Below are 8493 nucleotides of genomic sequence, written 5' to 3'. Positions count from 1 at the left end.
GCCGGCCCCGCCTCCCTCCCTTGTATTTAACACATTGGTGGCCAGTGCGGCCGGCCCCCCTCCCTCCCTTGTATTTAACACATTGGTGGCCAGTGCGGCCGCCCCCCCCTTGTATTTAACACATTGGTGGCCAGTGCGGCCGCCCCCCCCTCCCTCCCTTGTATTTAACACATTGGTGGCCAGTGCGACAGGTCATATTTTTTTGACGGATAGGAAACACGGATCACGGATGCGGCTGCAAAACGGTGCATTTTCCGATTTTTTCCACTGACCCATTGAAAGTCAATGGGTCCACGAAAAGAAAAAACGGAAAATGGAACGACCGCGGATGCACACAACGGTCGTGTGCATGAGGCCTTACCATGTGAATTTACTCAAACCGTGGAAAGATAGGGAAACCTGTACAGAAGACAGCCCACAGAAGAGGTACCGGCCCCTCTGTCTGATGTAGGAGAAGTCGTTTCCACAGCAAAAATTGCTGACGGTGTCTCCTCTAAACAGACTCAAGAGGCCAGGGAGTTAGTTAGTCGGAACACGGATGTGTTCTTGGACCTCCCTGGACGCACTTCCATAATACATCATGACACTGTCACTGAGCCTCAGGCAAAAGTCTGATTAAAACCATAGCGGGTACCCGAGTCTCAGCGACAAGCCATATCGGAGGAGGTGCAGCTAATGTTGCATCTAGACGTCATTGAGGAGTCAAAAAGTGAGTGGGCCATTTCTATAGTATTGATACCCAAGCTGGACGGGACGTTGCAGTCTTGTAATGACTTTCGAAAACTTAACGAGGTTTCCAAATTCGATGCCTATCCCATGCCCCGGGTGGATGAGCTCATCGAGAGGCTAGGACAAGCCCGGTATTTTTCTGTTTTGGACCTCACGAAAGGGTACTGGCAGGTGCCCTTAACGGAGGCTGCCAAAGAGAAAACTGCCTTCATCACGTCTGAGGGGCTGTATCAATATAAGGTTTTACCCTTTGTTCTGCATGGCGCACCTGCCAATTTTTAGCGACTAATGGACATTGTGGTTCGTCCACATCGTCGGTACGCTTCGGCTTACCTGGACGATATTGTCATCCACAGTGCCGATTGGGAAAGTCACCTACCCAAAGTGCAGGCTGTAGTGGACTCCCTTCGGAAAGCTGGCTATTACCCCCCGACATAACCCCAAAAAATGTGCGATAGGGTTAGAAAAGACTAAGTACCTGTGGTATGTCATTGGGCACGGAGTCATCAAACCCCAATTGAACAAAATAGAGGAGATACATACGGAATTTGCCCCCGACCTGTCACCATTAGGCAAATAAAGTCATTCCTGGGAATGGTGGGCTATTACATGAACTTTGCTACTCTAGCCGCGCTTTTGACAGGGCTCTTGAAGGGACAAAAATCTGTGATGGTTCACTGGGATGATCGGTCGGAAAAGGCTTTTCCCGCTTTGAAGTCGACCCTGTGTGGGTCACCGGTTTTGGTGACGCCCAACTTCAAGAGGGAGTTCGTGGTACAAACAGATGCCTCCGAAGTAGGCCTCAGTGCTGTACTGTCTCAGGAAGTCAATGGGGAGGAGCATCCCGTTGTCTTCCTAAGCCACAAGCTCACCCCAGCCAAAACCAGGTACAGTATACTGGAGAGAGTGCCTGGCTATGAAGTGGGCACTCGAGTCTCTCCGCTACTACTGTTGGGGAGAAAGTTCCGCCTGGTGACTGACCACTCCCCTCTCAAGTGGATGAGCCAGGCCAAAGACAGGAATGCCCGGGTCACCAGATGGTTTTTGTCTCTGCAGAACTTTTTCTCAGTAGAACATAGAGCAAGCCGGTTGCAGGGAAACGCGGATGCCCTGTCCCGGGTGCATTGTCTGTCATGTGTCCACCCCCTTAGGGTTGAACAAAGGGGGGGTTATGTGACACAGTGAGGGGTTGAGTCTGGCAAGGCAGGTATTTTCCTCCCAGCATGTGCAGCTGGGTGGGTTTCCAGCCAGGTGAGGTCAAATACCGGACCGGATTTTAAGTGCCGGTCCGAGTTTTCGCAGCACCTGGCTGTCTTTAAATAGGCCGCTGGGCTCAGCAGAGATTTTTCTGTTTTTTGGGATCTGAGGCTTTGTGCCGTGCTGGAGGGCTGAGAGCCGCACGCTGGGGAAACAGGCCTCCTAAAGCCTGCTGTGGACTACTGGAGGCAGAACTGCCAGCAAGCTGACTTGTGTTATATGAACTTTCCATTGTGTGTGAATTAACACCAAGACTGCAAAGTTACGTGTTGTTTTGTGCAATTGCCCAGTGTGAAAAAACACTGACGTTTTGAGTTAAGAACTTGTATTTTGCCTCTGTACTGCGCCTGCTTACCCTATCTACCAGAGCAAAACCCCACAAGGGTCACACACCACCTCACGATTCTCTAGGAATTAAGAAAATGAAAATACTTAAATATTACTTCATTATTAATATATTCCCAAATACCTTACATTAGTTATAATGGCTCGTTTTGTCTAGAGAGCAATCATTAGGAGAAACAAAATGATTGGACATCACTACTTACAAAACCTGTCCTAATCACACAGCAGGACAAGTTAATTCACAACACTGAGCTAAAGAGCTGCCTCATCCTCCTCTCTACTTGTCAGGGATTATGATCCCGAATACAGATGATAAGATCTTTATCTGAATCTCTGTAGGAACGGAGTTCATGAGCAGATGTGGCTAATAAGCAGCAGCACTTGTGTAACATCCCAGAGTATGTCACTTAACTCTCTTCACCCGGCTATATGATGTTAACGTGTAGATGTGTTGTCATCTTGTATATCCTGACATTGTATTTATATTGTATGCCATTTCTATGTCTGTATTGAATGTATTTGCTGAAATTCCAAATGTACACCAGCAGGTGGCAGCAATATGTAGTCAGAACATAGTTAACAGACCTAGACTGGAATAGACCATTCCAGGCTAGCTTCCCCCTATCTGAGGAGGAGTGGAATGTTCCCAGATCCTACTTCAGAGGAAGGACAGAAAGGTCTAGGCAGTGTACCAGCCACCCCCTGTTGGGGTAGGCTGTGTGAATAGGAGCTCCCAGAAACAGGGATCCCAACTAAGGATTCAGGCCTAACCTGAGGCCCAAAGCAACCTTCCCAGCCTGAGTTCCTTACCTCAGCTGGATGACAAAGAAAGCAGCCATCTTCAGAACTACTAGATCTCCAGGAAGAAACCACCATTTCCTGCGAACAGTCCTGTAAGTAACAGATTCCAAATACAAGGAGAAGATAAGTACCTCCATAGCTAGTCAGGCCCAAACCAAGCAGAAGATAGACAGAGCAGAAGACAGATACCTGCCAGATTCTTAAAGGCGTATGTTCAGATGCAGAATATAGATATAATTCCTGCCACATATTGCCAACACCTGCTAGGACCCTAGACTATTGCTGTAATATTGTATGGATCTAGAGCTGCATAAGATAACCTCAAGTAAAGACAAGTTGGACCCTATTCTCTGTGTGGAATTCCATCATTCCTCCATTACTCCTATTTACAGCACTCATTTTGTTGCATGTGAGCCAGGATACAGGAGTCCAGCCGTACTAAGGTAGGAGACACCGTTGACACTACCAAATCTGCTATACAGAGACATTATCCCCCTCTGGCATTCCTTACCTAGTACATGAGCTATACCATCTTAAAGGGCCCTTTTACAGTACCTGCGCAAGCTGCAACTGGTGTCACGAACTTAGTTACACCTAAATCTGACCCACTGCATAGCAGCCCCAATGACCCAGTGTCCTGCTCATTGCATTCAAGTGGCGTCACAAACAGGATCGGATTGTATTGTGTGTCCATCCCTAGCAACAGAACCACAGCTAATTGTGCGCAAAAACTGACTTAAAAATCACATGTTTCACAGTACAACAATCAGGGCTGAAGATTGCACAGAAACCGCTTAAAGAGTGAATTGCTTACTTGCATTGCTGTGCCAAAGAGAGCGCTGCACGTGCGCTGCTGCACACAAAGTGTTAATTCGGCATTGTGGAGATTCGCCATCTTCGTTCCAAGATGGCGCTGCATCTTCATGCTGAAAGACAAAGGAACCCAGAAACGCCCTCCCAGGAGCGCGAAAATGAAGAATACGCCCCCCAGAAGCGGGAAAATATGACTACACCCCCTCCAGAAAAGCGCGAAGATATCGAATACGCCCCCTTCAGGAGCGGGAAAAATCGAGCCTGCCCACCATGAACTTTCTATTGTGAACCGAGGTGATAAAGTCTCCACCCCCTGGGCTGCACCCTCAGATCCTGCTATTTGCCAGAAGGAAGAGGAGGCCAAGATGGCGTTTCCCCAGCTTAAATGGAATCAGATGGCGATATGTGGTGAAGCCGTCTATGAGGAGCGTACGCCTGAGATCCATGTCTCACAGATAATAAAGAAAGGTGGACCCTCAGTATTCGCTACCTTGTTGGAGGCTGTGGATTCCTCCCAGGCCAAGGCTGAAGCACCACGCACCTTGCCCAGCATTCCAGAAGAGACCGCCGCTGGAGTCCAGGCTCCTGTTGCCAAGAACTCGAACCTGATGGAGTTCCCGGAGGCCGTGGATCCCTCCGCCAAGTCAAGTGCTACCGCGGAAGAGAACGTGCCTGCCGGAATGGAAGTTGACGTCGAGCCGTCCACCGCAGAGGCCGTCGCTGATGTCACCAGCATCCAGCCTGCACCTCAGATGACGATGGAGCTGCAGGATCGGGACCAGGAGACACCGGAACCGGCCGCCCGGCCGCTACAGCAGGTAGGAGCAACCCAGCTCCCTGAGGCCCAGGCCCGGTCCGTGTCCGTCCCTCCGCCACGTCCCGAAACCCCAGCACCGGCCATTAACCTTAGGCCTGCCACGCCACTACCGCCAACTGGTGCAGCGGAGGCGGCTGGAGATTCCACTCCGCCGCCCAGCTCCGCCCAACTCCGCAGCCTTAACCCGGAGGTTCCCCATGAAATTACGGCCTTTGCCCAGACCGCATGGGAATACAAATCCGCGGTTGAAGAATGGGTGAAGCAAGTGATAGACTACCCCCAGGCCGGAGATCCTAAGCTTACCCGGAGAACTGGAACCGTCCTGTGGTTCTCGGTTGAACGTGGTGTGGGTTTCGTGCAGGACAGCCACTCTGGCACTGAATTATTCGTAGGCTGCAGTTCAGTCAAAAGGCACTACTTGCCCCAGGTCCTGCATAATTTATATTCAGGGGACCAGATTGAGTTTACCCCTATGCGGTCCATGCAAGGACTTTTTGCTACTGGAGTCACCTTGCTACAGAAGCCACTCTCTCCTGCCATCACCCCAGAGACCTGGCAGGAAGATCCAGGCTCTGCGGGCAGGACCAGATGTCTGCAAGAAGCACCGGATGGCCGTCTCCAGTTTAAAGAAAAGTCACAACCTGCACCTGCGCCTCTCATCCCAGACCTGTCGCCACCGCCAACCTTGAGAGTGGGACAGATTAATAATAGCGTGTTAACCTTTAATCCCAAGGTCCAGCCATGCTTTATGCCCCCCTACGTGCTACCCTGGAAGCAGCCCCAGCAGGTTGTTCCAGCTCTCCCTGCACCCATGCAGCCAGAGATTCTGCCAACTCCTGCACCGGCTGTGGATTCCGGTCTGCAGCAAGCCACCAAAGCATTCTCCAGGCTGTCTGCACAGCCAACCCCTACAGCAACCGGTAGAGAGCAGTGGCGCACCACTACCAACACCACCCTCAGCTATCAGCAGAGGCTAGAGCAACCTCTGATGAGGTTCAGCAGCTCTAGTAGTGATGAGGAGATGGACGCCTACCTAAAAGGTGTCCCCACAAAAGAAAGTCAACAAATGACATTGTTTTGGGAGCCACTCCGTGGACTGCTACCTGACGGGTGAGGATCTGTTTGGCATGTTGCGTGCTTTTAACCTTTTTTGTTCCAGGTTGCCATTGTTTGTCCTCATCCAGATGGTCATGTCAGTAAGGACTCCCCCCATCAACACTTAACCCCCTCAACTCCAAGTTGAATGTTTTATCCCCTTTCTCAGGTTACCTGATAGCCTGCTGCTATTAACCCTTTTTAACCCCTTATTAACACTTTTTAACCCTTTGGATTACAATTGACCCTTTGCCCTGTGGATTGCAAAGAACTTTTATTCAGTTTCCAGAGGATTCTGCAATTACAAGCACTTTCAGGAATACGGATTCAAGTTATTGTTGAGCCTATCCTTGCACTTAAAAAAATTGCACTATTTTATAAAAATGTTTTATTGCAACATAAAAGCTTGCACTTTATTCTCATGCACTATTGTAACCAGTTTACAAATGTTATGCAACGTCAAAGTGTCCTGCCCATTGTGTGTATTATCTTTCCAGGTGCCACAATGTGAATTTATGCACTGTTCAGAATGATTGCACTTAACCATTGCACTTAACAAAATTGTAGCAACTTACCTAACATGTGCCTTTTTACAGCTCTTGTTCTCTCCCCCCTTATACGGACTGTCATCAGATGGACGTTGTACACCAATGGCCTACACCCAGTGATATATACCCATAGGTACCCAGGGTAGGACCAAATGGTAAGTCCTGACAGGTCTAGTTACCAGGCCCGTCGCTAACAGACAGGCAAAACAAGCAATTGCTTGGGCCCCCTTCCTTTAAGGCTACAGCCGCCTGAGCGCTCTATAGAGAGCCTCAGGCGGCTGCAGCAGTGGCGTAGCTACAGGGGTCGCAGCGGTCACAATTGCGACCGGGCCCCTGAGACAGGGGGGCCCACGGCCCCCCCACCACCTCCTATTCAAAATCCAGGCCACTAAGTTGTGATCTAATCGGGCCCGGCCCCAGGGGCAGTGTGCACGGCGCAGCGCAGGCTGTTGGCAACTCACGTGTCAGAGGGGGCGGCCGCAACATTGAGTGAGGTCTGACTGAGTGAAGAGGAGCCGGAGGCGTGGTTTCCGCACATCTCCGGCTCCCAGTCAGACACTCAGAAGCAGGCGGCAGTGCGGACGTGCGGTGGCTGGCGGCGAGGTGAGTTTTGACTAGTCTCTACTCTGAGTGGCAGGCGGCCGCAGCGCAGCGCAGAGCAGAGCCCAGCCCAGCCCAGGGCCCAGCTTGATGATGGAATGGGAATGGGATGGGATCATGGAGTGAGTGGGACAGTGGGAGTCTGGGACTCTGAATTCTGTGGGAATCTGTCTCTGTGGCTGAAGTGGTTACTGGGCAAGTGTCAAGTGATAGATAAGGATTATTAGATAGTAGTATGCATACTAGTACATACTTTGCACAAGTTTATTATTTACAACTTAAAGGGAACCTGTCACCAAAAAATTCTATTAACAGCTTAATAAGCAATTTTTTTGGTGACAGGTTCCCTTTAAATTGTAAATAATAAACTTGTGCAAAGTATGTACTAGTATGTAGTACCTTATAGTGCTGCATAGTAGTTCCTGTAGGCTTTGCGTGCGTAAGGTGGGGAGGGCGTGGAGGGGGGGGGGGGGGGCCTCCAGGTCTATTTTGCTTGGGGCCCCCAAATTCCTTCAAACGGCCCTGCTAGTTACTACACAGGTACCCCTGCTGCTTCGGGAATCGTTAGAAGCCCTAGGCTGCTCCTTCCCGCTTGTTAAATGTTCAGGATTGTTCCCATCCTGAGGTGTCTCATTTCCAGGAGCGCACAGGATTAAAGACCCTCCTCCTGTGACATTGCCAGAAGACACGGAGACGACGCATACCTCCCCTTCTGAGCCTTTTGCCTAAGGTATGGTACCTCAAACCTTAGAGCCTCATATATAGCTTCCTCATAGACATCATAGTGATCGTGCTACAAGCCAAATTTCTTCAGGCTATGGTGCAGGGAAGGGAAAACAGGATAAAGCCACCCTTCTATTTGCGGGCTTTGCATTACATAATGGCGGGATTACGGAGTAAAGACACCCCCATGCTTTCTTTGATGTTTAAAGGATCCAGAACATACAAAGTCAGTCAGCGATGCATGCTTTGTGCAGTTATAGGTTCACTGGTTATACCAAGATAAGGAAACTGTGTATTGGACACCTTATGCTAGCGGGCAGGAACCTCGAGGAAACCATTAAATGTTTTGTCTTTGTATGTCATTTATGTGTATATTCATGCAGCACTTTGTATTAATTGGGTACCCAGAGCTCACTCCTCACCCGCCTATCTTGCGCCGAGGACGGCTTCACTTAAAGTAAGCGGGTATGTAACATCCCAGAGTAGGTCACTAAACTCTCTTCACCCGGCTATATGATGTTAACGTGTAGATGTGTTGTCATCTTGTATATCCTGACATTGTATTTATATTGTATGCCATTTCTATGTCTGTATTGAATGTATTTGCTGAAATTCCAAATGTACACCAGCAGGTGGCAGCAATATGTAGTCAGAACATAGTTAGTTAACAGACCTAGACTGGAATAGACCATTCCAGGCTAGCTTCCCCCTATCTGAGGAGGAGTGGAATGTTCCCAGATCCTACTTCAGAGGGAGGACAGAAAG

The sequence above is a fragment of the Bufo bufo genome, chromosome 4, assembly GCF_905171765.1.
Source record: "Bufo bufo chromosome 4, aBufBuf1.1, whole genome shotgun sequence".
Classification (NCBI taxonomy): domain Eukaryota; kingdom Metazoa; phylum Chordata; class Amphibia; order Anura; family Bufonidae; genus Bufo; species Bufo bufo.
The sequence above is the reverse complement of the archived record's forward strand: the minus strand, read 5'-3'. Positions refer to the sequence as shown.